Consider the following 27,050-nt stretch of genomic DNA (forward strand, 5'->3'; position numbering starts at 1 on the left):
TTCACCATGATCAAGTGGGATTCATTCCTGGGATGCAGGGCTGGTTCAACATTCACAAATCAATCAACGTGATACATCACATTAATAAAAGAAAAGAGAAGAACCATATGATCCTGTCAATTGATGCAGAAAAGGCCTTTGACAAAATTCAGCATCCTTTCTTAATAAAAACCCTCGAGAAAGTCGGGATAGAAGGAACATACTTAAACATCATAAAAGCTATTTATGAAAAGCCCACAGCTAACATCATCCTCAACGGGGAAAAACTGAGAGCTTTCCTCCTGAGATCAAGAACACGACAGGGATGTCCACTCAAACTGCTGTTGTTTAATATAGTGTTGGAAGTGCTAGCATCAGCAATCAGACAACAAAAGGAAATCAAAGGCATCAAAATTGGCAAAGATGAAGTCAAGCTTTCACTTTTTGCAGATGACCTGATATTATACATGGAGAACCCGATAGACTCCACCAAAAGTCTGCTAGAACTGATACATGAATTTAACAAAGTTGCAGGATACAAAATCAATGTACAGAAATCAGTTGCAGTCTTATACACTAATAATGAAGCAACAGAAAGACAAATAAAGAAATTGATCCCATTCACAATTGTACCAAGAAGCATAAAATACCTAGGAATAAATCTAACCAAAGATGTAAAAGATCTGTATGCTGAAAACTGTAGAAAGCTTATGAAGGAAATTGAAGAAGATATAAAGAAATTGAAAAACATTCCGTGCTCATGGGTTGGAAGAATAAATATTGTCAAAATGTCAATACTACCCAAAGCTATCTACACATTCATTGCAGTCCCAATCGAAATTGCACCAGCATTCTTCTCGAAGCTAGAACAAGCAATCCTAAAATTCATATGGAACCACAAAAGGCCCCAAATATCCAAAGTAATTTTGAAGAAGACGACCAAAGCAGGAGGCATCACAATCCCAGACTTTAGCCTCTACTGCAAAGCTGTAATCATCAAGAGTGCCACCCAGGCACTCCTGTTTTGGCTTTCACTAATTTGTTTATAATGTGTTTCTGTGTGGATTTTGTGTTTATTCTTCTTAGAGTTTGTTGAGCTACTTGGACATGTACCTGTGTGTCTTGGGAGATTTTTGGCTATTCTTCAAACATCCTTTCTACCTCTTACCTATGAGTCTTGGTACACTTGGTGATGTTTCACATGTCTTTTAAGTTTTGTTTGTGTTTCTCCCATTGTTACTCCATTCTTTATTCTCTTTGCTCTTTAGACCAGATAATCCCAACTGACTTCTCTTCAAGTTTAGTGATTCTTTTTTCTGTCTGCTGAAATCAGCTGTTTTATTTTTCATTTTTCATTTTAGTTACAGTCTTTATCTCCACAGTTACCATCTGCTTCCATTTATAGTTTCATTCTTATTATTACTATTTTTGATATGTTAAGACAGCATTCTTATGGTTTCCTTTAGCTTTTTGTCTATAGTTTCTTTCCGCTCTTTCAGCATATTTAAGACCGTTAATTTTAAAAAGTCTTTGTCTAGTAAGTCCAAGGTCTCTGCTCCCTTGGGGATACTTTGTATTAATTTTTCCTGAGGATGGGTCCTACTTTCTGGGTGGTTTCTATGCTTTATTTAGAAAACCGGAGGTGCCTGGGTCGCTCAGTCGGCTAACCGTCTGACTTCAGCTCAGGTCATGATCTTGCGGTCCGTGATTTCGAGCCCCACATCAGGTTCTGTGCTGCCAGCTTCTATCCCGGAGCCTGCTTCGGATTCTGTGTCTCCGTCTCTCTGCCCCTCCCCTGTTCTCACTCTGTCTCTGTCTCTGTCTTTTTCCCTCTCTCTCTAAAAAATAAATGTTAAAAAAATTTTTTTTTAGAAACCTGAACATTTTGAATATTACACACTGCTCATTCTGGAAGTCTGATTATTTTCGTATGTCTGGTCTGTGCTGTCCAGTGTATCACTAGGTACATGTGATGACTATTAATTTTTTTCTACCACCAGAATTTTTTTAATTGAATTATACTTTTACATACAATATTATATCAGTTTCAGGTATACAACATAGTGATTCATCATTTATATACATTATGAAATGGTCGCCATGATAAGTCTAGTGACCATCTGTCACCATACAAAGTTATTACAATATTATTGACAATATTCCCTATACTGTACTTTATGTCCTCATAATTTATTTATTTTATGAATGGAAATATGTATCTCTTAATTCCTTCCCCTATTCCTCCTGGTCCCCCAACCTCCTTCTCTCTGGCAACTACTAGTTTGTGCTCTGTATTTATGAGTATGTTTTTGTTTTTGTTTTTTATTTTACTTATGGTATTTGTCTTTCTCCCAACTTATTTTACATAGCATAATACCTTCTAGGACTGTCCATATTGTCACAAAGGGCAGGATTTCATTTTATTTATGACAGTAATATTCCATTGTGCGTATATACCAAATCTTCCTTACCCATTCTGTTGAGGGACACTTGGGTTGCTTCTGTGTCTTGGCTACTGTAAATAATGCTGTAATAAACAGGGGTGCATATATCTTTTTGAATTAGTGTTTTCATTTTCTTTGGGTAAATACTCAGTAGTGGAGTTACTGGATCATATGATATTTCTATATTTAATTTTTTTTGATGAACTTTAATACTCCTTTACACAGTGACTGTGCCAATTTGCATTTCCACTAAGAGCATACAAGGGTTTTCTTCACTTCTTTACCAACACTTATATCTTGGCCTTTTTTTTTTTTAAGGCATTCTGACAGGTATAAGGTGATGTTGTGGTTTTGATTTGCATTTCCCTAATGATAAGTGATGCATCTTTTCATGTGTCTATTGGCCATCTCTATGCCTTCCTTGGAAAAATACCTATTCATGTCCTCTACCCATTTTTTAATCAGATTATTTAGGTGGGTTTTTGATGTTGAGTTGTATAAGTTCTGTATATATTTTTCATATTAAGTCCTTATTGAAATGTCATTAACAAATATCTTTCCCCTCTCAGTAGGATGCCTTTTCATTTGGTTGATGGTTTCCTTTGCTATGCAAGACTTTTCTTTTGATTTAATCCCAATAGTTTATTTTTGTTTTGTTTTCGTTGTGTGAGGAGACAAATTCAGAAAAAATATTGCTGAGATTGATGTCTATGGAATTATGGCATGTTCTTTAGAACTTTTATGGTTTCAGGTCCTACATTTAGGTCTTAATTTACTGTGGGAAGCAAGAATTCTATAACTGAACCACCAGTGCTTAAGGCATTTTGAATTTGAATGTTTTCCTGATTTTTCTGATAGTTTGTTATTAGTGTGTAAAAATGCATCCAATTTCTGTATATTAATTTTGTATCCTACAACTTAGCTAAAATCATTTATTACCTCTAACAGCCTTGTGGTGGTTTTTAGTGTTTCTACCTGAAGATCATGTCGTCCGCGAATAATGACAGTTTTACTATTTCCTTTTAATATATGCCTTTTCTTGTCTGATTGCTGTGGCTAAAATTTCAGTACCATGTTGAGTAAAAGCAAGAGTGGGCATCATTTTCTTGTTCTTAATCTTAAAGGAAAAAGTTTTTACCTTTTTACTGTTCAGTAAAATGTTAGCTGGGCATTGTTATACATGGCCAGCATTATATTGAGGTATGTTCCTTGGTACTCAGTTTGTTAAGAGTTTTTATCATGAACAGATGTTTAATTTTATCCAGTGCTTTTTGCATCTATTGAGATGATCATACGATTTTTTCCTTCATTTTGTTAATGTGTTTTATCAAGTTAATTGATTTGCAAATGTTGAACCATCCTTGGGTCCCTGGAATAAATCACACTTGATCACACTTGATCACAATAAATCACACTTGACCTTTTCGATGTATTGTTGAATGTAATATTTGGATTTTTGCAACATCTATGTTCACCACAGATAATTGGCTTGTAATTTTTTTTTTTTAATGTCTTCATATACGTTTGGTTTCAGGGTGATGTTTAATTCATAGAGTGAATTTGAGGCATTCTTTCTCTTAATTTTTTGGAACAGTTTGAAAAGGAAAGGTATTAACTCTTCTTAAAATTGTTGATAGAGGAAGATAGTGGTGTGGGAAGACTCTAATATGATCACCTTGTCCCATGGATACAATGAGATAACACACCTGTCAGTGTAAATGACCTGAAGATTGGTAAAACAAACTCTCCCTGATAAACATAGAGAAGAGGCCACATTGAAGAGGAGAGGAAGGGCAGAGACACATTAGGGAGGGACACCTCAGGCATGGACAGCCAAGAGGAGCATATCCCCAAGCCAGGTACCCCAAGCATGGGGGACCCACTTGGGAAAGAAAAATCTTTATAAAATTTGGCTTTGAAAAACCAGAGGGACCTAATTTTGCAAGTTCTTGTAATCATCAGGAATTAACACCTGGAACTTTAAAAAATCAGGCTCGGCTCTGGGAGACCCGAAAGGACAGAGTCCCCACCCTTAGAGACTGCACAACAGCCCCATAGATATACTGCATAGAAGCAACAGTTTGAAAAATGCCAGGGGTATACAGAAGGGATATTTCTTTACTAATCTCAGAATGTGTGCTGGCGGGGCAGAGATCATTGGGAGACTTCTAAAAGAGTGGGTGCCCTTTCCTTTTCCACCCTCCAACCTAAACACAGGGACACCTGTGGGAACCAGCACAGCATCACACACACTACCTACCTTGCTAACAGCATGCTTCACCCTTCATTCTCCTGTGGACACCAATACGCCCTTGGCCAGAACCCATTCAAAGCAGTGCCACAAGCCTGGCAGTGAGCAAGCAGCCCCAAAAGGAATACCACTCCAAACTGACTCCTACCCCAGGGCGAGGGGAAGATAACATATACCAGTCCAGTTGCAGCCCCACCAGTGAGCTAGAGGAATACATCTAGTCTGACTGTAGCCTCCGCCCACCAACAAAAGCCGTCTCAGAGGACAACACAGAGAAACCCACCAGCTGTGGTGCTACCTCATCTCTGGCAAATGCCTTCTCTGCCTCAATTCAAGTCCAAGGCAGTCCCAGACTGGCCCACCAATAATACAGGGGCCAAACCCTGCCCACAACACGCAGAGAGCCATTGCAGATGACTGGACAGATAGTAAATGCAGCTCAGCCACACAACACCTGTGAAGTGACAAGGTCTGGTGCACAAGGAACATTTCACTGCAGAGCACTCAAAAAATCTTCTTCATAAGACCACTACTTTCAAGAGCAAAAGATGTGGCTGACTTTTCTCACACACGGAAATAGGGTGTTAGACAAAATGAGGAGACAGAGGAATATGTCCCAAGTGAAAGAACAGAACAAAATCACAGCAAGTGACCAAAATCCAACAGATAAGGAATATGCCTGAGAGAGAATTTAAAGTAATGGTCATAACAATACTCACTGGATATGAGAAAAGGGTGAAGGACCTCAGTGAGACCCTTAACAAAGAGATATAAAACATCAAAAAGAACCAATCAGAGATAAAGAACTCAATAACTGAAATTAAAAATGCACTAGAGGGAATAAATAGTATGCTAGGGGAAGAAGAAAAGCAGATGAGCTACCTTTGGGGCAGAGTAATGGAGAGCAATCAAGCTGAGCAGGAGATAGAGAAAATAATAAAAAATGAAAAGAAACTCAAGGGAGTTCACAAAAGCAAAAATGAACTATTGGGACTTCATCAAGATGAAAAGTTTCTGCACAGTGAAGGAAACAATCGACAAAATTTAAAGGCAGCCTGCAGAATGGGAAAAGATATTTACAAATGACATATCTAGGAGTTTTATTTATTGGGAATTTTTGATTCCTGATTCAATTTTATTGTCAGTAATTGTGTGCTCACATTTTCTATTTCTTTTTATTCAGTGTTTGTAAACTTGTATGTTTCTAGGAATTTATCCATTTCTTCCAGTTTGTCCCAATTTTTTGGCATGTAATTTTTCATAGTAGTCTCATAATCTTTTGTAATTCTGTAGTGTTGGTTATAACTTTTCCATCATTACTGATTTTATTTATGAGTCCTCTCTTTGTGTTGATGAATCTTGCTAAAAGTTTATTGATTTTATCTTTTAAAAGAATCTGCTCTTAGTTTCATTGATCTTTGCTATTGTTTTCTAGTCCCTATTTCCGTTATCATTGCTCTTACCTTTATTATTTTCCTTCCATCTACCAATGTTAGGCATTTCCCCCCACCCTCATTCCCTTAGGTGTAAAGTTAATTTGAAATTTTGTTTGTTTTCTGAGGTAGACTTTTATCATTAAAAACTTCCCTTTTTGGGGCGCCTCGGCGGCTCAGTCAGTTGAGCAACCGACTTCAGCTCAGGTCATGATCTCATGGTTTGTGAGTTCAAGCCCCGTGTCTGGCTCTGTGCTGACAGCTCAGAGCCTGGAGTCTGCTTCGGATTCTGGGTCTCCCTCTCTCTCTGCTCCTCCCCCGCTCATGCTCTGTCTCTCTCTGTCTCAGCAATAAATAAACATTAAAAAAAAAAAAAACTTCCCTTTTGAACGGCTTTGTTTGCATCCTATTTTTTTTGGAAATTTGTGTTAGCATTTTCCCTTGTCTCCAGGTATTTTTAGATTTCTCATTTGTTTTTCTTATTGGCTCATTAGTTGTTTAGTATCATGTTGTTTAGCCTCTACTAGTTTTGTTTTTTTTTTTCCATTTTTTTTCTTGTAAATGATTTCTAGTTTCAAAGCATTAGGAATAAAGGTGCTTGATGTGATTTCAGTCTTTGTGATTTTACTGAGACTTGTTTTTTATGGCCTTTCATGTGATCTGTCCTGGAGAATGTTTATGTATACCTGAAAACAATATGTGTTTTGCTATTTTTTAAAAAAACTTTCACATGTCAGGTCCTTCTGATCTCATGTGTTATAGCCATTGTTTATTGATTTTCTGTCTGGATGATTGATCCAGTGACATAAGTGGGGTGTTACGGTTCCCTACTATTATTATGCTGCTATTTTTCTCTTTGTATCTGTTAATATTTTGCTTTATGGATTTAGGTACACCTATGTTGGGTGCATAGGTATTTAGAATTGTTATATCCTCTTGTTGGATTGATCCCTTTATCATTATGTAATTCCCTTCCTTGTCTCTTGTTACATTCCTTGTTTTAAAGTCTATTTTGTCTGAGAGATATTTCTGTCTAGGTTTCTTTTTGTTTCCATATGCATGGAATACCTTTTTCCATCCTTTCATTTTCAGACTGTATGGGTCTTTAGGTCTGAATTGAATCTCTTGTAGTTTGCAAATAGATGTGTTTGGTTTTTTATCCCTTCAGTCACCCTGTGCCTTTTGGTTGAACATTTTTTCCATTTATATTTAAATTATTTATAGGTATGTACTTATTGCCATTTTCTTGATTGTTTCCTGGTACTTTTTGTAGTTCTTTTTTGTTCCTTTTCTTACTCTCTTTTTTGTGATTTGTTGAATTTCTTTACAGTTTTATTTGGACTTTTTCTTTGTTTTTCATGTATCATAATTTGTGGTTACTGTGAAGCTCATATATAATACTCTTTGTTATATACCAGTCTGTTTTAAATTGATGGTCACTTAAATTTGAATACATTCTAAAATCACTACATTTTTACTAACCCCCACCACATTTTTATATAGACATGTATAAAGATATTTTACATATTTTTATTTTGTGTATTAACTAATCATTGAAGGTGTAGTTGATTTTACTACTTTGGTCTTTTATCCTTCATAGTAGCTTTATATATGGCTTCAACTACTGCAGTAATGCAGGTGGTCAGGGCTGGACCCTAATTTGCTGGGCTCTGAGGTCTGGCCACAGCTATTTCAGGTGTGCTGGTGGGTGGTGCTGAACACTCTCTCCCCTTTGCAGAAACCACTTTGTAGGGATGGCAGTTCTAGTTGAGGCTGCCTACTGGATGGTTTCAGTCAGCAACCACTTCAGGGGACACCCCAAGTGCTTTATGATAGCACCTTATTCTGTTTTCTTCACATCAACATCATTTGGTGAATGTTCATTTTTATTTGTTTTTTGTCTGAAGCATAAACTCCCAAGAGAGCAGTATTATGTTCATCTTGTTTATCTCTCCATTACTTATAACGATGACTAGTAAAATAGTACTTCAGTAAAACTTGAATGAGTGAATGTATGGGAGAAGACACTTTTCAGGTTTTAAAGCTTTACATCTCACTTAGCTTTTTGAGCTATTGTTATAAAAAATGCATCTGAATATATTTTAAAGTTAATGTCTTTTTTTTTAATGTTTATTTTTGAGAGTGAGAGAGAGAGAGCACAAATGGGGGAGGGGCAGAAAGAGAGGGAGATACCGAATCTGAAGTAGGCTCCAGGCTCTGAGCTATCAGCACAGAGTCAGATGCGGGGCTTGTACTCACAAACCATGAATTCATGACCTGACCTGAAGTCAGACACTTAAACAACTGAACCACCCAGACGCCCCTTAATGTCTTTATTCAGTGATTTACAAATTACTCAGCATGCAATCTAGGAAATAGAAATGAGTTCCTCGGCACTGTACAAATTAAAGACATTTATAGCCAGAAAGGAGTGGAACAGGGAAGTTACAGTTGGCCAAAAAAGTGGATATCTTATTGTAAGGTCACTTTCCTTTAGAGGATGGCAGGTGTCTTTCAGGCAGATTAGGTGCCAACTAGGTGATTGCTGATTAGCTAGTTTAAGATTCTATTTCTGCGAGAGCTGAAACTATAATTAAGTCAAGTTTCAATTTGGTTAGATGGGGCTTAGCAAAAGTGACTTCCTTATGGTCCTAGTGTCTTGTTTATAATTCACTCTTTTGATCAGACTCTGAGCCTGAGAGATGTGATAAAAATTGAAGGTACTACCACTACTCTCAGCTCCCACTCTGGAGTTCTGAGGGCTTTTTTGCTGAATCTCTGTGTTATTCATCAATCATGTTGTCTTTTTGCTGAATCTCTTAGTGGAACTCTTGGGTCATGATGTTGCATTTATGTTTTTTAAGTTGGTCACTCTCTTCATTCCTTTTCTGACATGCTTATCTAAAGAGGATCATTTGCTTGCTGGTTAGCTTCTGTAAACATGCGTTTAAAGCTTTTGAGAGAACAGTGTGCACCAGGGAGAGTACTAGATTATTAAAAGCAACATAATTTCCAGTGTTTGGGGTTCATATCAGAACCATGGTCCCCAGAACCCAAAGCAATTCGAATCAAGTAAGTCAAAGAAAAACTGCATTGAAGGAGTTACTTTCTTAAGCCATCTGGCTTTTTCATTGAACTACTGTGGCAGAATCCCAACTGTCCCAGAAGTGTCAATCCAAGTAAAGTGAGGGGTGTAGGCCATAGCACAAACATCTCCTTGCTGTGCTAAAAGATAATCAAGAGGAACTTTGGCCAGAGAGTCTAGGTATTTTTGTTAGGTTTTATTGCTATATATATTGCTTTAGCAGTAGATTCTTCAATATCTTTAAGAGTAAAAAAGATGTTCTTAATTAAGATACTAATTTGATCTTACTTATAGCCAGAGAATTCAGGGAAAGGATGGCCAGAGGAAAGAAGGAATGCAAAGAAACATCCTTTTTTTTTTTAATTTTTTAAAATTTTTGTTCATTTTTGAGAAGGAAAGTATGCACACACGCGCTGGGGAGGGACAGAGAGAGAGGGGGACAGAGGATTCGAAGCAGGCTCTGCACTAACTGCAGAGAGCCCAGTGCAGTGCTCAAACTCACTAACCATAAGATCATGACTAGAGCCAAAGTCAGACACTCAACCAACTGAGCCACCCAGGTGTCCCTGCAAAGAAACATTCTTGATCTGATGTCTTAGGTGGAAGCAGTCTACCTCAATCTAGGCTACATCTTTCCCTAGTCAATTTGATTTAGAGGGCCATTATTTTCAAAGAACAGGATGTCATGTGAGGACTTTTTGAGCTGTGAAATATGCAGCCAAGATTCAATACTTTGTAAAAGTACCTTTGTAGGGTCCTTTTTCTGGAATCTCACTTTTGCAAAAGCATCAGAGTAAAAGAATAATTGTCTACATATGACAAAAGACTTAAAAAGCCTGTGGCTAAAGATGTGATGAGAGTTTATTTTAATGTAATTTACCAGGAAATTTGCTTATTTCTGTGATACACAACATTTTAAGAAAATGACTGGAATTATGACTGATAACATTATACCAGGACGTATCAGATTTCTAGGAATTTCATACAGTTTCTAGAATACATAATAACTCATATCCATACAAATATTGCCTAATAACTTTTAACATCACTTCTTATTTGATAATGCTTTCCACTTAATTGAACATATCAAATAAACCAAATTAGTTTAACATTTTACCAGGTGAAAGACAAATCCTCTGATATTTTTCAGGGGCCTTCTGGTAAATCTCAAAGCTTCTTTCATGTAAAAAAAGACTGTTTAGAATTTGATTTGGGGAAGTCATAAAACCTTCAAAAGGTTTGCACATTTGACCAAATATGATCACAGATCATTATGGAATAATACCTAATTACCAATTTAAGCAAAGTAGATGTTAAAGACATATACAGAAGGTTACATAGTTGTGCACAAAACTTAGCTCTCTTAATATTGAGAATATTGGGTTTTCTTAAGCAATCACAGAGCTAGTAAAGACAACAGGTAACACAGTAAATTGTTTTCATAAGACACAAAATCTTTGCCGACCATTCAGATTACTTAAAAGGTAAAGAAACTTTCATAGTTGCTTAAAGCAGACCAAAAGTCCAAGAAACTATTCTAATTGTGCAACAGTGTACTTTTGAATTTAAAATTCATTTTAAAAATTAAATCCATTCTAATTATAGCCAGCTGGATCACACGTAAAATTTATTTCCCCAGTTTTTTAATACAAACTTTCTATTACTTTTCTATCCTAATTTTATATATGATTTTGTCATATACTTGTAGTTACTTTACAACAACTATTTTACTTTCCTTGCCTGTTAGACATAATCATTGCTAAAAAGTTTATCTGTAAACTCTCATCCAACTTATCTCTCTTTAAATCATTTTTTATGTATTTAGATTACTCTTAAAAATTTCACAATATGTTAATCAAAATTAGACATCCTGCTAAGTTTTTTTTGTTGTTGTTGCTGACATATTTTTTGTAACATATCACATGAACTTATTTGACTAGTAAACCAAGTAGAATGAGAGTCATTTGTATGCACTATTATTTGATGCTGATGACTGTAAAGACATACCTATTTTAATTAGAGTAACAAACTTAAGCTAGCTTTTGTTTACTGAAGATGACCCAGATGAATTTGAAAGTATCTGGTTTGGTTTCAGTATTTCTGAGTCTAGAAATTCTTAATTTTATAGGCACTTATTTTTCTTTAAGCCAATTGAATAGAGCTGTTATAAAAATTAATTCTGGCAGTACCATCCAGAGGTAGAAAAATGTGACATAACTACAACATTTATACATAAACACACATGAACATATAGAAAGATGCAAACAAATACCTTATTGTTCTAAAATTTTAGCCATAGGAATGTTCTCAGCAGAGGTGAGAGCTGGTGGAGGCTAGGCATGAGCTCCCCCCACACCTACTTGGTGCTAAGGCTCCCAGCCACAAAAACCCCATCTTAAATGGAACATGCCATGGAAACCATGATGTTCATGTTTCACAAAGTTTGCTGAGGATAAAGGCTGCTTAACAAAGGAGGACCTGAGAGTACTCATGGAAAAGGAGTTCCCTGGATTTTTGGAAAATCAAAAAGATCCTCTGGCTGTGGACAGAATAATGAAGGACCCAAACCAGTCCCAAGATGGCAAAGTGGGCTTCCAGAACTTCTTTTTGCTAATGGCTGGGCTCACCATTGCATAAAATGACTATTTTGTAGTACACATGAAGCACAAGGGAAAAAAGTAGGCAACATTGAGCAATACTCCCACCCAATGAGAGTTCTCCCACGGGGTCTCTTAAGGAATCTGCCCCACAGCTCCCTCCCCTGTGTAAAGGATTCCATGAGCAAATTGAGACTCTCAGAAAATGTACAAATAAAATCTAACCCCCATTTGAGAAACAGAGAAAGAAAAGTCAGTGAAAACCAGATAAACTTTTGATTATTACATTGCTTGCATCCTCTTGCCCTCAATAAACAAATTCCTTTTCTATTTCCTCAAAAAAGTAATAATAGTAAAATAAAAATAAAATTTTAGCCATGAGTCAGGTGTGATGATGCAAAACTTACTAGTTTAGAAAAAAGCAGTTGAATCCAAATCATATTTCTGACAGATGGTATAAGTTAAGGTTACCTGCTCAGATGCCTAAAGCTTTTATTCATTTGTAAAGAAGACTTTTAAGATTTTCATAGACTTTGTTTTCAAATAGTCCTCCCCCACCCTTTTTTATCTTCTGATAAAAATTCCTCCCTGAAGTTTGCATTTTGAAGAGATAGCCTACATAGGAGTTACTGAGAAGATAGTAATAGAACATCTGCATTTCAAGGACCCAGGGAAAGAATGAATGTCCTTCTAAGCAGGGCTTTTGTTTCCTGAATTCAGAATTTTACAGTACTTAACCAGCCTTCTGAGATGACTAAGGGTTTTGGTATTGACAGAAAGGATAAGTGGCTTTGAATTGCTTCTAGAGGTGCATTTTCTGTCCTGGTAAAGACCCAGTTCATATGAAAAGAACAGTTCTTAATTCTTCAGTGAGTCAGTAGCAACCTGAATTCAAAGGCTTTACACACTCATGCAACCACATTATCTTCAATTTGCTTGTTTTTATCAAGGAGAATATCTTCAATGAAGATGGAAATCAGAAGAATTCTAGATTCTAGATTTAGAGCTCTGTTTTTGGGATATTTGTCTTTACCTCTGGGTAGCTTAGGTGACAAGGCCTAGAAGTTCCTGTCAGGCTTTAAATATCAGCTTTCAGTTTGCCTATCTCTGTCAGTAGAGCTACTTTAAAAAATCCTTTCAACATCTTGTCAGCTTTTAGCCAGACAGACAGGAAATACTTCTGGCAAAATCAAACAACTCTATGGATACAAGACATGTCCCCAAAGAGGGTACAAAGGATACAACCCTCCCAAGATCCAGAGCCATTCCCAAAGATAGTTGAAAGAAAAGAAAGACTTTCACAATTCCCCTCAGGGTCTGCATGTGGTGAAGCCCAAACTGCAAATGGAGTGGTACCATCATTTCTGTCTTACCATATTTGGGGGATCCCTAACCTGACATGCCAAGCCAAGTCATCAGAACACAAAATGAGACATACGAGAAGGAAATAGTTGTCTGTGAGAGAGAAAGGATCAATAACCAGTGGGTCTGGATTTGGAAAGGAAGGGACAATGTGAAATTTTACCTTCTCAGCTGAGTACTACAGATAGAGATCCAGGAGAGCTGACTTTGTTAAGATTTTTCACCTTTCACTGGCTTTTGCCAGTTTTCCCAGGATCCCGTCTGTAGGTTCCAGAGTTGAGTGGGTTTCAGAGTGTAGGTCCAATATTGGCATGATTTTCCCTTAATTTTCATTTATTCTTGGCTATTTAATGGAATAACTTGTAGCAATTTGCAAGAGAATTCGTAGAGTCCTATCAACTCTGAGAGGGGCCTATATGAGGACCCTCCAAGAGTAAATATGGTGGCATCTGTAAAGTCACTAACTTGGTGGACTTTCTCCTATGGTTGTATGACAGTCTTTTCAGAATGGAAAGGCAGTTCAGATAGAAGATTAGTAGTAGACTCTGAGTACTCAGGTAAAGGAGGATCGAGGGGAGTAGTAGAAGTCACATCAGCCTTAGTCTTGTAAGTGCCTCTTAAGTCTTTTCATTAGCCTTTTATAATGAATCATTCAGTGAAGCTGTTTTTGAATCTTATAGCCTTTTGGAGGCTTCTGCATACCAGTTCAAATAGATATCCTATTTGTTTGATTTGGGAACTCTTGCTTTCAAGTGCACTTCTTGTTCCCTGTAAAGGCGTTTTAATTCTAGTTTGTCTTAATAAGATTTTGCCATTTTTATAGATATGTGCAGCTTCTAGGACCACAGTTTTTAGATATAAAATAAGCAGTTGTGCCAGATGGTAGTATACTCATTTTTTTTTTTTTAATATGAGGATTCCATTTCTTTAATTAGGCCTTCGGTTTCTTGGAGCCAAGTTAATGCCTGAAAAGGGGTATGCCGCTAGGTTGGGGATTTGGGGTGTTTTACAGTGTACCTCATTGCATAGAATTTTTTTTGAGGTTGGCAGGTGACCTAGTGTCAATCTAACCCATTCCATGATCAGTTTATCCTAGTATGGGAGTCTTAGAGTTAGGTGGCAAGGACTCTAATACAGCTTTTAAGCGCTTGATCCATGCCTAAAAATTTTGCAACTTTGGCTTCTGTGACTTCCATTAACAGCAGATCTATTAATCATTTTACCTCATGTGCACATTAACAGAAACCAGTAGTAACCAAGGAAATGGACTGTGCATATCAGCAGTAACCAAAGAGAGAGTACTGTGGACTGGCCAAGAAAAGGCCTTAGGTATGTACCACTAGCAGTTTCCAAAGTGGAACTAGAGACTGAACCATCATACTGCAGCAAATGGGGACCATGGACTGAACCAAGGGCAAGGAACTCCGATTTTAGATGTGATTGTCTGCCAGCTCAAGCCTACCTGCTAAATAAACCCTTGACTGGGACTGTGGACTAACCATGGACTAAGGACTGGCTCTCTGTTAGAGCCTCCTGTCAGTCTAGATTGACCCATTAATCCTGGACTGGAAAGCCATTTAGATCAGGAGCGTACAACACAATGAGAGTGGAGCTCAGAACCAAGAGGAACTTACCCATGTCCCTCAGAAACAGTGAGAAAGACCTAGAACCCAAAGGTTCATGGGCCTCAACTCTCGTGTTTCTTATTCCCGAAGCCATCAGAAGTTTCTGGGTTCCACTCCTGCCATCAGCCTGTTGAACAAATATCAACTAAGTACATTTTTAAAGATCTTACTGGCTTTATTCAATGATTGATGAATTGGGCAGCACCCAATCTAGTAGATAGAAGATCCAAGGAACTGTTCTATTATAGGTTTTTTGTTGTGGTTGCCGTGAGGTTCATATATAACAATCAGCAGTTTTAAGTTGATGGTTACTTATGTTCAAATGCATTTTAAAAACATTACACCCCCCCCCATGTTGTATGTTTTTTGAAGTCCTACTTTACAACTTTTTATTTTGTGTTTTCCTTAAGTAATAGTTATAGATATAGTTTATTTGCTATTTTTGGTTTTTAACTTTCATCCTAGCTTTATAAAGTGGTTAATCAACTACCTTTTCTATACGTTAGCTTTTACCAATGAAATTCTTTCTGTCTTTCTCTTTCTTTCTTTAAAAGGTGAAAGATTTATTCGATCCGAAGAGAAACCAGAATATTGAGATTTTTTTTTTCTTTCATAAGTTTCTTCTAGTTACAGCCTTTTGTTTTCTGTCTGAAGGAGTCTTTTTAACATTGTAAGGCTGGTTTTGTGATGATGAACTCCTTTAACTTTTGTTTGTCTGGGAAACTATCTCTCCTTCAATTATGAAACATAACCTTGCCAAATAGAATATTCTTTGTTGTAGGTTTTTTCCTTTTAGTCCTTTGAATATATCATGCCACCTCCTTCTGGCTTGCTCATTTTTTGCTGAAAAATTAGTGGATAGTCATATGGGGGTTTTCCGGTATAAAACTAGTTGCTTTCCTCTTGCTGCTTTCAGGATTCTCTCTTTATCTTTAATTTTTGACACTTTAACAATTATGTGTCTTGATGCAGACCTCTGGGTTCTTCGTCTTGTTTGGGGCTCTCCATGATTCCTGAACCTGGATGTCTTTCCTTCTCCAGATTAGGGAAGTTTTCAGCTATTATTTCTTCAAATAAATATTCTGCTCCTTTCTTTCTTTTCCTTTTTGTACATAAGTGAATTAGTACACTTGATGTTCCAGAGGTCCCTGAAATTATCCCCATTTTTTTTAATGTTTTTTCTCTTTGCTATTGAGTTTAGATAATTTCCTCTACTCTCTTTAAGGTTGCTGATCTACTCTGCATCCTGTAATCTTCTTTTGATTCCCTCTACTTTTCATTTGTTATTATATTCTTTAGCTCTGATTTTTTTTTCTTTCTTTGTTGAAATTCTCACTTTGTTCATCCATTCTTGGGTTCAGTGAGCATCCTTACGACCATTACTTTGCACTCTATCAGGTAGATTGCTTATCTCCCCATCGTTGTCAGTGTTGTTCTTTTTTAAGGTTTTATCTTGTTTTTTTTATTTGGAACATATTCTTCTGTCTCTTCATTTTGCCTGATTCTCTGTTTTGTTACTGTGTATAATGTAGAACAGCTGAGTCTCCCATTCTTAAAGGAGTAGCCTTATGTAGAAAGTGTCTTTTGGGACCCATAAGCACAGTCCCCTCAATCAGCAGAAGCATGAACACCAGGGGTATACCCTGTGTGGGCTGCATGTACCCTCTTGTTGTAGGGTGGGTCATGGCTGCTGCAGGCACACTGATGGGTAGGGCTGCCACTAGAGGCAGGAGTTGTTTCCAGGCTGACACCACCCACTGGGAGGTGTGATGGGAATGGGGGCCACTTTGACGGTGCATCTGTTGGGGTGGGCAGGTTTGTAGGGGAATGCTGGGGCAAGGTGAGCAGTGCTATGTTGATCAGAGTACCAAAAGTGGTGCCTGTCAGCACTTCCAGTCCAGATAAAATTCCTATAGATTCCTTCACCTCTGGCACATGCCTAAAATTAGCCAGTTCATGTATGGCCAAAGTGCTTGCTTTTCAGATTGCTGCCTCTGTGCGGGTTTGTGGAGCAAGCGATTTTGTGTGCACACTTTTATTTTCCTGTAACCCCCTGACTCTCCCAAAGTTAAACCCCACTGATTTTCAAAGCCCTAAGTTATGTGGATGTGTCTTTTCAGTGCAGGTCCCCAGATCCGGAGTAGCCAAAGTGGGGTTTGAACCCCTCACTCCTCAGAGACCTTTGCATTGGTGATATCCCTCCCACGTGTGGGCCCTGACCAAACTGTGCCTCTGCCTCCCCTAACCATCTCGATGTGACTTTTTCTTATATCATTAGTTGTGGAAAGCTGTTCTGCTATTCATCAGGTTGTTTTCAGAGAGAGCTGTTCTATAGGTAGTTGCAGTTTTGGTGTGTTTGTGGGATGAGGTGAGACAGTATCCTCCTGCTCCACCATCTTGATCAAGAATCTCTGTGATTGGGGCACCTGGGTGGCTCGGTCGGTTAAACGTCCAACTTCAGCCCAGGTCACAATCTCATAGCTTGTGAGTTCAAGCCCTACATTGGGCTCTGTGTTAACAGCTCAGAGGTTGGAGCCTGCTTCAGATTCTGTCTCCATCTCTCTCTGCCCCTCCCACTCTCACGCTATTGTCTCTGTCTCTCAAAAATAAATAAATATTTTTTAAAATTAAAAACAAGAATCTCTGTGATTGATTTTTTTAGCACTTGAAATGTGGCTGGTCCAAATCAAGATGTACCACTGAAGGCAGTGGTGTATTGGTAAACCAGCTAGTGGAGGGGTCGGGTAGGAGAGCCTTGATTTATGTCATTTGCTGATTTCTGTTAATGTAAGTACTTCTGTTGTGGCCAATTTTAAACTACCAAAGTGATGTCAAAACCCTGACTTGGAAAGTCATAATGCACAATTCATTCTCAGAAGCCAATGTGAGTCAGCTCTAGTATAACACTTAAAGGATAAAATATATACCAGGTTTCAAAAATTTAAGTGAAAAAGCATTATAAAATATCTCAGAAATATTTTATATTAATTGCATGTCAAAATAACAATAAACTATTAATTCAAATAAGTTAAAATTAATTTCATTTGTTTCTACCTTTATTTTTATTTTTTTAATGTTTATTTGTGAGAGAGAAAGAAAGAGAAAGAATCTGAAGCAGGATCCAGGCTCTGAGCTGTCAGTACAGAGCCTCATGTGGGGCTCGAACGCACAGACCATGAAATCATGACCTGAGCTGAAGTCAGATGCTCAACCAACTGAGCCACCCAGGCAATGCTTATTTTTATTTTTTTAATGTTTATTTATTTGGGGGGGGGGACAGAGAGACAGAGTGCATGCCGGGGAGGGGCAGAGAGAGAGGGAGACACAGAATCCGAAGCAGGCTCCAGGCTCTGAGCTGTCAGCACAGAGTCCAATGTGGGGCTTAAATCCATGAAGTGCGGGATCATGACCTGGGCCAAAGTGGGATGCCTAAGCAACTGAGCAGCCCAGGCACCCCTGTTGCTACCTTTTTAATTATAGTTAGAAAGTTTAAAATTATAGATGTCATTCATTATATTTCTGTTGGAGAACAATGCTCTAAATAGTTACATGGGACTACTGAGCCTTTGGAACTAAGTATTAGAGTTATTAGTTTCTATTTCCCTATCATATTTTAATATTTGCTTCTAGCATACAATTGTATTTGACCAATTAAAACTGATGTTTACTTTTACATGTTGACTCTTAAATTAGTATAAATATTTTTCAAGTTTTTTAGTTGAAATGATCCATTATTTACAAATATACTTATGTATTAATATTTTTGAAACTTTTTTCTCATTTTAGTTTTTAGGTTTTTTTAAGAGAAGAAGGAAATGTGTTTTAGGAGTTTTACTGGGCATAACCATTAATAATATATTTTTAAGTTTATCTGTTTTGAGAGAGAGCACACATGTGTAAGTGGAAGAGGAGCAGAGAGAGAGGGAGAGAGAGAAAATCCCAAGCAGGTTCTGTACCACCAGTACAGAGCCCAATGCGGGGCTCAAACTCACGAACTATGAAATCGATTAGTTCATATGTTCAAATAGATTGAAGTCAAATGCTCAACCCAGGTGTTCCAATAATTATTTTAAAAGCAAATCTAATTGGTGCTTTCAAGAAACTTAATAGTGATACTAAAATTATGAAATGTGTAAAGATGTATGCTCTTTTTACTTTTTGAGAGGTAGGTTAACCTTTCGTTTTCCTAGTACAAGAGTTCTCAAGAAGTTAGTGACCATCTTAAATCTAAAACTGACAAATGCCTTTTAATGAAGAAATCTTTCAAAATGGACAGCTTAAGAAACAGAAGTAACACTATGTCAAGAAGATTTTATGGCAAAGATAAACTTCAGTGACTCCTTACTCAATGTTCATATAAATCTGAACTACCTAAAACTCCTGTGATTTTCTTAGGTAAGGAGTACTTGTCAATAGATAGTATTCAGTCTGTCCATTACTTTATGAACAGTAACTGCTTCAAAGAGCAGCTTTTCTGTCTATTTCATCTCTAGGAGCATCTCTTGATTTATGAGAACAGTACTTAGATTGCTGCACTTAGCTTTGCTTTTCTTATAGTTGTAGTTGAAGATGTGTACATTGTTCTTGGTATATCTTAGAACTACATTAAGGAAAAGTTTGGAAGTTGAGCATTACAATTGGGATGAGGAGGATGTGATTGCATTTTTGGCTTTATCACAAAAATCATTGAATATCTAAAATATATTTCTGTATATATCCTTCCTTTTTTTATAGATTGAAAATAAATGGTCATTTGTGCGATTTTTTTTTAATGTTTATATATTTTGAGAGAGTGTGTGAGCTGGGGAGGGACAGAGAGAGAGGGAGAGAGAGAGTTACAAGGGGGGATTGGAACACTGGACTTGAGCTCACAAACGGTGAGATCATGCTGAGCTGAAATCAAGAGTCAGATGCTTAACTGATTGAGCCACCCAGGCACCCTGAAAATAAATAGTCATTTGAAGATTATTTAATATTGTTCAATATGTTTCAAAGGAAAAATCACTTCAAAAGTCAAATAACATTTGCCACTGTTAGCCAAACCTATTGAAGTTTACTTTTATTAAAATTGCATTAAAATAGAAGACATAGTTTTTCTTTAAAGGAAATTTAGTACCCTGTTTATAATTATTTCTATTTCTAGAATCATTTTATTTGTTCATTACATGAAAATTATATCTATAGAGGAATTTCAGTAGCATATGATGCTGTCACTTATGATACTTATAATAAAATCTAGTCTGTCTACCTGTAGACATAACTGTTCACCTAGCTTAATTCTATTTCATGATCCATTTTATAGAGTATTCTCCCAGAGCCTTCCTCCCCTTTTTTAAGAGAAGCAAACTTAAAGAATACAAAAAATTAAATAACTAACCTTACTTTATATAGCAAGTGTTAGAAAGTCTTAGTGTGCTTAGCTTTAAGCTATTTCAGACTTCTTGGTATTGTTTCCCATCAGCTTACAGTGTATTTCATGTTGTTTTCTGTTTCTGATCTTTATTTATATATATGCGTATGCATATGTATGTATGTAAACCTGTATGCATATGTGTATGTAAAATATTATATATATGTAAATTTACATATATTTTTCTCTTAATCCTGTAGTCCTTGGACAGACCTTTAAGTGACAGATTTTACTTTCTGTTTCAATATCATGTCTGATATGATACATTTCTTTTTATAAGTAAGATATTTGAAAATAACTACTAAATTAGTATAAATATTTTCATCATTTCCATAAAGATCATAGGACATAGGGATTCTGGACTCACTTGCATTTATATTAGGCACAAAAATAGAATACTTAAGCACAGTTTTAATTAGTGAGTCGTGGGATTGATTTTGGCAGTACTTTTGTCCATATTGCTGAGTAGACTTTACATATATGTTCTCATTTGTCCTCCCTTCTCCCCTTTTCTCTTTCTTCTCATTCCCTTCCTCCCCTTATTCCAAGTTCACTTAGTCGTTGATGTTCCCTTAAAGCTTAAATCCTTTAACCCAAATGTTAGTATTAAACTGCACTAAGGAATTCAGTATTTTGGGTGGCAGTTTAATAGCTTCTCAAGAATGCTTTTTGGGTACCTATTATTAATGATTCAAATCTTTATTCAAATATAGTAAGTTAAAAGACAAGGAGAAATTTTCAATATTAGCATTTTTATATTGTACAAAAAAACATAATAGGTAGTAATATGATTACCAAATTTGAGTGTCATACACCTTCCAGAAAGCCTCACTTCTATTTAGTAGTTGGCTGATTTGTGAGAATATTTCAGGATTTATGAATTGTGGCATAGTACATTTTCCAATTGAGGAGGTTCACACTTTTAATAAGATTCTCATGGCTTCTCAAAGATCTAAGAAATAGCTATCATCATTCTTTTTCTAATGTGTTTGCATATATATGCACACATGAAGAGATTTAGAGAGCAGATAAGTACAATAACTAGAACAGTATACATAGTAGCTTATTATCATTATTATTCACATTTTTCCATCCCTCTTCCTGCAAAAACTAACAAGCAAAAAATAATTGGACTGTGTTACAGATTGGTTCACTGTGCTGATTGGTGTGCAGGAGGTTCATTGGGGAGTTCTCTCAGGATCCATATCTGTCAGGGAGTGAAGACAGGATTGAGCAGAAGGAGAAGGTGGTCTTTAGTTGATCCTTCAGGGAACTCTGATGCTGGGATGACCCTGCAGAGGTGTCCCTAGTTGGAGCAAGGGCTGTTGGCCTTTCTGTCACTGCACCAACCAGTCACTGGATCTGGCTGCTCTCCGGAAGGGAACAGCACCTTGAGCAAAATGGCTTTCCTCAGCCTCAGCTGAGAGGGACTTCTGCCACAGGCTGGCAGTCATCAACACTCTCTGATCCTGGAGAAATGTGTGTCCTTGTTCTGAGGAGAGGGGATGTAGACAGCATACCACAGAGTCCACTACATAATCTCCACGGAATGTGAATGAAACACTGGATGTTCAAGCCAGAAATCAGGAAAATATTCAAGGCTCCTTTCTGTTAAGTGTTATTGAATCTGTTCGCTCTTTCGTCTCTCTGTCTTCCGTAACCTAGGATGTCATGTGACTTTAATTCCTAATTTTCAGTCTCTTTCCCCCAAAAGCCCTTCACATGATGCCAGAGTAATCTTTCTAATATACTTTCTGCCCATCCTTAAACACTTTGCTGTCCAGTTTCTCTGCCTTCTTTGCATGTTATTCCCTGTGTCTGGGTTGTCCTTACCCTTTTCTTTATCTTGGTAACTATTACTCATTTATTATAATTTCACTCAGTAGGGCCCTCCTCTGGAAGTTTCAATCACTTTTCCTCCCTTTCCTCCTCTGTAACATCCTGCTTATTGTTTGCCCTCCCCTCTAGACTCATTGTGACTTCATCCTCCCTGGGAGCAGAAATGGTGTCTGTCTTCTGAATAAAACCAGTCTCTAACTACAGTGCCTGGAATTCATTATAGGAGCTTAATGAATGTGGGCTGAATGAATGGAGTAAGCAAATGAATGACTCACTCAATCAGTTCATAGTCTGAAAGCTTATTTGAGAGGCGTTGGCAGAGGCCTGTCTGTGTTTGCATATATTAGCGTTTGCCTGCATGTGTAAAACTATATATAGCAATGGCAGATTTCTACATTTGGATTCAAGTTAATGTGATAGATTATTTTCATTCTCTTCTCCAGAGTGTCTTCGGATGTGACTAGAGAAACCTCTCAAGCTCTGTTAACACCTTGTGGAAGAACTAAATTAGTAATTTTTTTGCTGTGGTCTACACGCACTGCCCCTCCCCCCTCCCGCCCCAGACAAAGTTAGAAAGAAATGTAAAGCAACTAATTGAAACAGTTCTAGTAACAGTGCTCTAAGACTGATTTAAATAGAAGTAAGTTGCCTTGGTGAGGAAAGACATTTTATTACTCAATAAACATTTACTGAGCACTTGACATGTCACTGAGTTTTCAGTGTGTTCAAATCTGGAAATAGAATGATTAAGAAACTATTTTAGAGCTCTTAGTCTAATGGTGCCAAAAGGCATAATTCACTATAATAAAATGTGATAAGTGCTATAATAAAAATACATTTAAAGTGCCAGCTGGAGAATCAGAGGGCAGGATCTGCTGAGAGAGAGGTGTGAACTCAGGGAATGCTTCCTGTAGGAAGTGATCATTGCATTGCTTTTGAAAATTGAGTAGGAGTTTCCCCAGTGGAGGGAAGTGAGGCTTATGAGGCAAAAGGAACAGCATTCATTCAACATGAATAAATAATAACAAGGTGATGACTATATTCCAGTTACTGTTCAAGGCACAAGATCTCTGCCTTTATGGAGCTGCTGTTCTAGTAGGGGAGACAGTGAACAAATTAAGTGTGGTAAGAGGAACCTAGCCAAGACCAGGAAATAGCATAAGACTTGGGGAGGTGAGCCTGTGTAGACAAGGTTGTCAGGGTGTGTTTTAAGGAGCCCCAGTCCTGGGAGAGCTATGGAACAAGTTCTGGAGACAAATTACTCTGAAGAACACTATCCTGTTAGGTCCTGCTATAAAGAAACTTAGATAATTCTCATTGGAACCAAACCAAAAAAGGCATTAGGTGAAAAAACCCTCTGAGTCATTAGGATTTTGTGAGCTAAAATTCCAAAGAATACACTGTGGGAGGACCTGGACTAGAGTGTAAGGACCCCAGTGACCAGGCAGAGCAGGAGAGGGGCCCAAAGAAGGAGACTTGGGGCCTGATGAACAAGGCCTTTTGGACCATAATGAATTTGTGACCCGTTTTCGGCTGGAAGCCAGCAATGCCAGGGTTAGATTTGATTTTAGAAAAGTTACTATGGTGGCAGTTTGGAAGTTGTCTTGAGTGAGGAAAGAATAAGTCAAGAAGCTTTTCAATAAAAAAGAGAATGATTACAGCCTGAACAATGGGGAGGAAAGGGTATGTTTTTAGAGACATTTGGAGGTGGAATCGATTCAGTCAGATAACTATGTTTATAGAAAATGAAGAGTGAGTCAGAAAAATTCTTGGCATGTAATGTTTTAAATGAGTGAAAGTACATCTTCAAGAGAGGGAAACTTGCCCCTGATCTGCCAATAAATGAAGGTCACAGCAGAGATGTAAGGTGGCGGCTGCCTAAGCTATGCTGAGTGTGTAAGAAATAGGAGCAAAGTAATATGTTCAAAAGTGTTCCAGACTCTGCATCTGTACCACATTTTCTTTCACCTTTGAAATAAAGGATGGTTAGAGATGAAGTAGAAAAATATCAGCAGGTCTACTTTCAAAAGGTTGAGCTTTTTACAAAGAAACAAGCTTGTTATCACTTTTAAATAAGACAGAATATGACCTTGAATTAGAGACAGATTAACTGCATGTCTAATTGGTGAGCTCACCACACCTAGCTGTGCAGCACCTGACTCACCAAAGCCAAGGACAGGCAGGTGGCTATGTTCTGCTGCCAGGAAATCATCTGGACCTCACTGGCAGGCTCTGAAGTAAAGGGCATAGAGGAAGCTACAGATGGCAGGGAATAGTAGAGAGCATTAGGAAGAAAGAAGGAAGTGTGGCTCAAAGTGATAAAATGTTATGTACATTTCTGTTTTAAATTTTTTTCTATATTTCTAGTGTGTGTGTGCATATGTAAATAGAAAGGTTTCCCATCAGTATTTTGTATATCCTATGTTTGTCAACTAGCTGTGATATATTACCAATGAAATAAGAAAAACATCACCTAATATGCTCCTTCCTCCTCTACTGGAAGGGTATCTTGGGTAGCCACTGTATTAGAATTCAAAACAAATAAACAAAAAATTCAAAACCAAAATAGTTATTTGCCCTGAGGATGAAGAGGTAGATGAAGTGTTATTCCTCATGGTGGGCTTTGGTCAGCTGTTAAAAAATAATTAAAAATAAAAAGCAAAGTTAAAGAATATTAATTACCAAAATCTAGTTTGATGTCACTACTCTTATTTTTTTCTGAGCCTTTTGGTCACTGATGAATTAGAACAATAAATGGATTGTTATGCTTGACATTTTGTACTTTATTCTGGAAATATTGGCATTAAAAACCAAAAGTAAAATTTCCATTTGATCAATAGTCTGAAATCCTCACAGAAATTTTTCTTTAAACAATTTTGTATTTTCGGGATACCTGGGTGGCTCAGTGGGTTAAGTGTCTGATTCTTGATATCTGCTCAGGTTGTGATCTTGCAGCATGAGATCGAGCCCCGTGTTGGGCTCCACATTGAGCATGGAGCCTACTTGGGATTCTCTTCTCCCCTCTCCCTTCTGCCCCCTCTCCCCCTCCTGCTCACTTGCATGCACACTCACATGTGCACACACACTTTCTATCTCCCAAATAAATAACTTAAAAAAACATTTGTATTTTCAGAGGAGCCTTATTTGATATGATTATTCAATTCTTTGGTTACATTTTTCTAAAGCGGAGTTAGAAAAACTTCTAGCCAGGGTGCCTGGATGGCTCAGTTGGTTGAGCTTCTGACTTTGGCTCAAGTCATCTCACAGTTCATGAGTTCAAGCCCCATGTCGGGCTCTGTGCTGAGAGCTGAGACCCTGGAGCCTTCTTTGAATTCTGTGTGTGTGTGTCTCTCTCTCTGCCACCCTCTGCTTGCACTCTGTCTCTCAAAAATGAATAAACGTTAAAAAAAGAAATAGAAAAACTTCTAGCTTCGTCATCAGAATTGACACTTATTTTGGTATATACCAGGGGAAATCATGGTGTGCTCTTGCTCTTCCAAAATGGAATTTGAAACACCTTTTGTGAGCTATGGGTTATACTTTGGTGTTTACAGGCCACGTAAATAGTAAGCTGTGATCTCCATTTCATTTACCCCATTCCTCTGGCTTTCTACATTTTTCTTCTACCTGGTTCTTTCATTTTCCTGTTTGTTTCTTTTTGTCTCCTCCTCACATTTCTCATCTCATTTAGTTTCCCTTACCTGTTTTATTTCTGACCCTCTTCTCTGGCCAGTCCCTGTCTGCTAAACTGGAACCTTATGGAGCTATCCCTCTAAGAAGAGCAAAGGCCAATTTAGGAGGATGGAGGTTTGACCCTTCAGAAGCTATCTGGCTGAATGAACATTGCCAGAAAAGTACTGTTGCCTAACTACATCTTCATTCTGGCTTCTTTACAGAATTTCATTTTCCTTTTTATTTTTTATTTTTTATTTTTTTAAGTTTGTTTATTTTTGAGAGAGAGCAAGCCCATGTGTACAAGTGGGGGAGGGGCAGAGAGAGAGGGAGGCACAGAATCCAAAGCAGGCCCCAGGCTCCAAGCTGTCTGCACAGAGCCCAACGCAGGTCTTAAACTCAACAAACCATGAGATCATGACCTGAGCCAAAGTCAATTGCTTAACCAAGCCAGCCTCCCACAGAATTTCATTTTCTTTAAAAAAAATTTAATGTCATATTATATATGATTCCAACACACAAAATATGTATAAACAAGCACAATATGAAATAACTCCCCATATGCCTCCCCTACCCCCAAAACATATTAAAAAAGAAAAAAGGACAAGATTAGGTAGGTAAGTTCAAAATTAACACTATAAAAATATTACCACAGCCAATATTTCTTCATTCTTGAAAGCATCAACGAAAAATTTTTAGTTTCAAACAAAAGCACACCACTTTTGGTTAAACCCTAGGTCTTTTTTAGGTTCACAGTAGTCTGGCTATCAATCAAGCATATATGTCCATTGGCCTGGGACATGGGCTCTTCTGTTAGAACTCAGCATTTTTTAAAAAGTGATTACGTGAATTATACACACAAAATTTAAACTCTAAATGAGCCCAACCATTGCTGAGACCCTGAATTTTAAAGAATAAAGAAGGGTCAGTAACCACTGTCATCATGCATGCCAACCATCACTGCTTAACCATCCCTGTCCAGCCTTTGTGACTTAGCAGTGAGCATTTTCAGCATCTGTACATTAACACATAAGTGGCCCACCTTCAGAAAAGCAAAGAGTCTTTCCAAGGACATGTAAAACATATTGTGAGAACTTAGCTTCTGACCTATAATTCTTTTCTACAGTCTATCTCGGGCATCTGTCCTTAGTTTTCGGTGTTTTTTTGGTCAAGTATCTGTCTTTGCTTCTATTTCACAAACTGATTTTAGTATATTGCTGATACCTCAGTTTTCTTTTCTTTTGATTTTTAGCTTTGTATTTCCTGCCTTGGAGTCATCCAACCCATTGACAAATTATACCGGTACCATCCTCAACATACCTGTAGACTATCTTAGTATAGCATTTGCTAGTG

At 37.5% G+C, this 27,050-nt stretch overlaps 1 protein-coding gene and 1 pseudogene across 2 annotated transcripts in view; both read left to right on the forward strand.

The window, feature by feature from the left end:
- PRIM2 (DNA primase subunit 2) overlaps window positions 1-27,050 on the forward strand; it is a 350,775-nt gene that overhangs the window by 302,076 nt on the left and 21,649 nt on the right. The gene's annotated exons all lie outside the window — the stretch shown is intronic.
- Window positions 11,532-11,874, forward strand: LOC125165545 (protein S100-A10-like; annotated as a pseudogene).

This window comes from Prionailurus viverrinus, chromosome B2, assembly GCF_022837055.1.
Source record: "Prionailurus viverrinus isolate Anna chromosome B2, UM_Priviv_1.0, whole genome shotgun sequence".
Classification (NCBI taxonomy): Eukaryota; Metazoa; Chordata; class Mammalia; order Carnivora; family Felidae; genus Prionailurus; species Prionailurus viverrinus.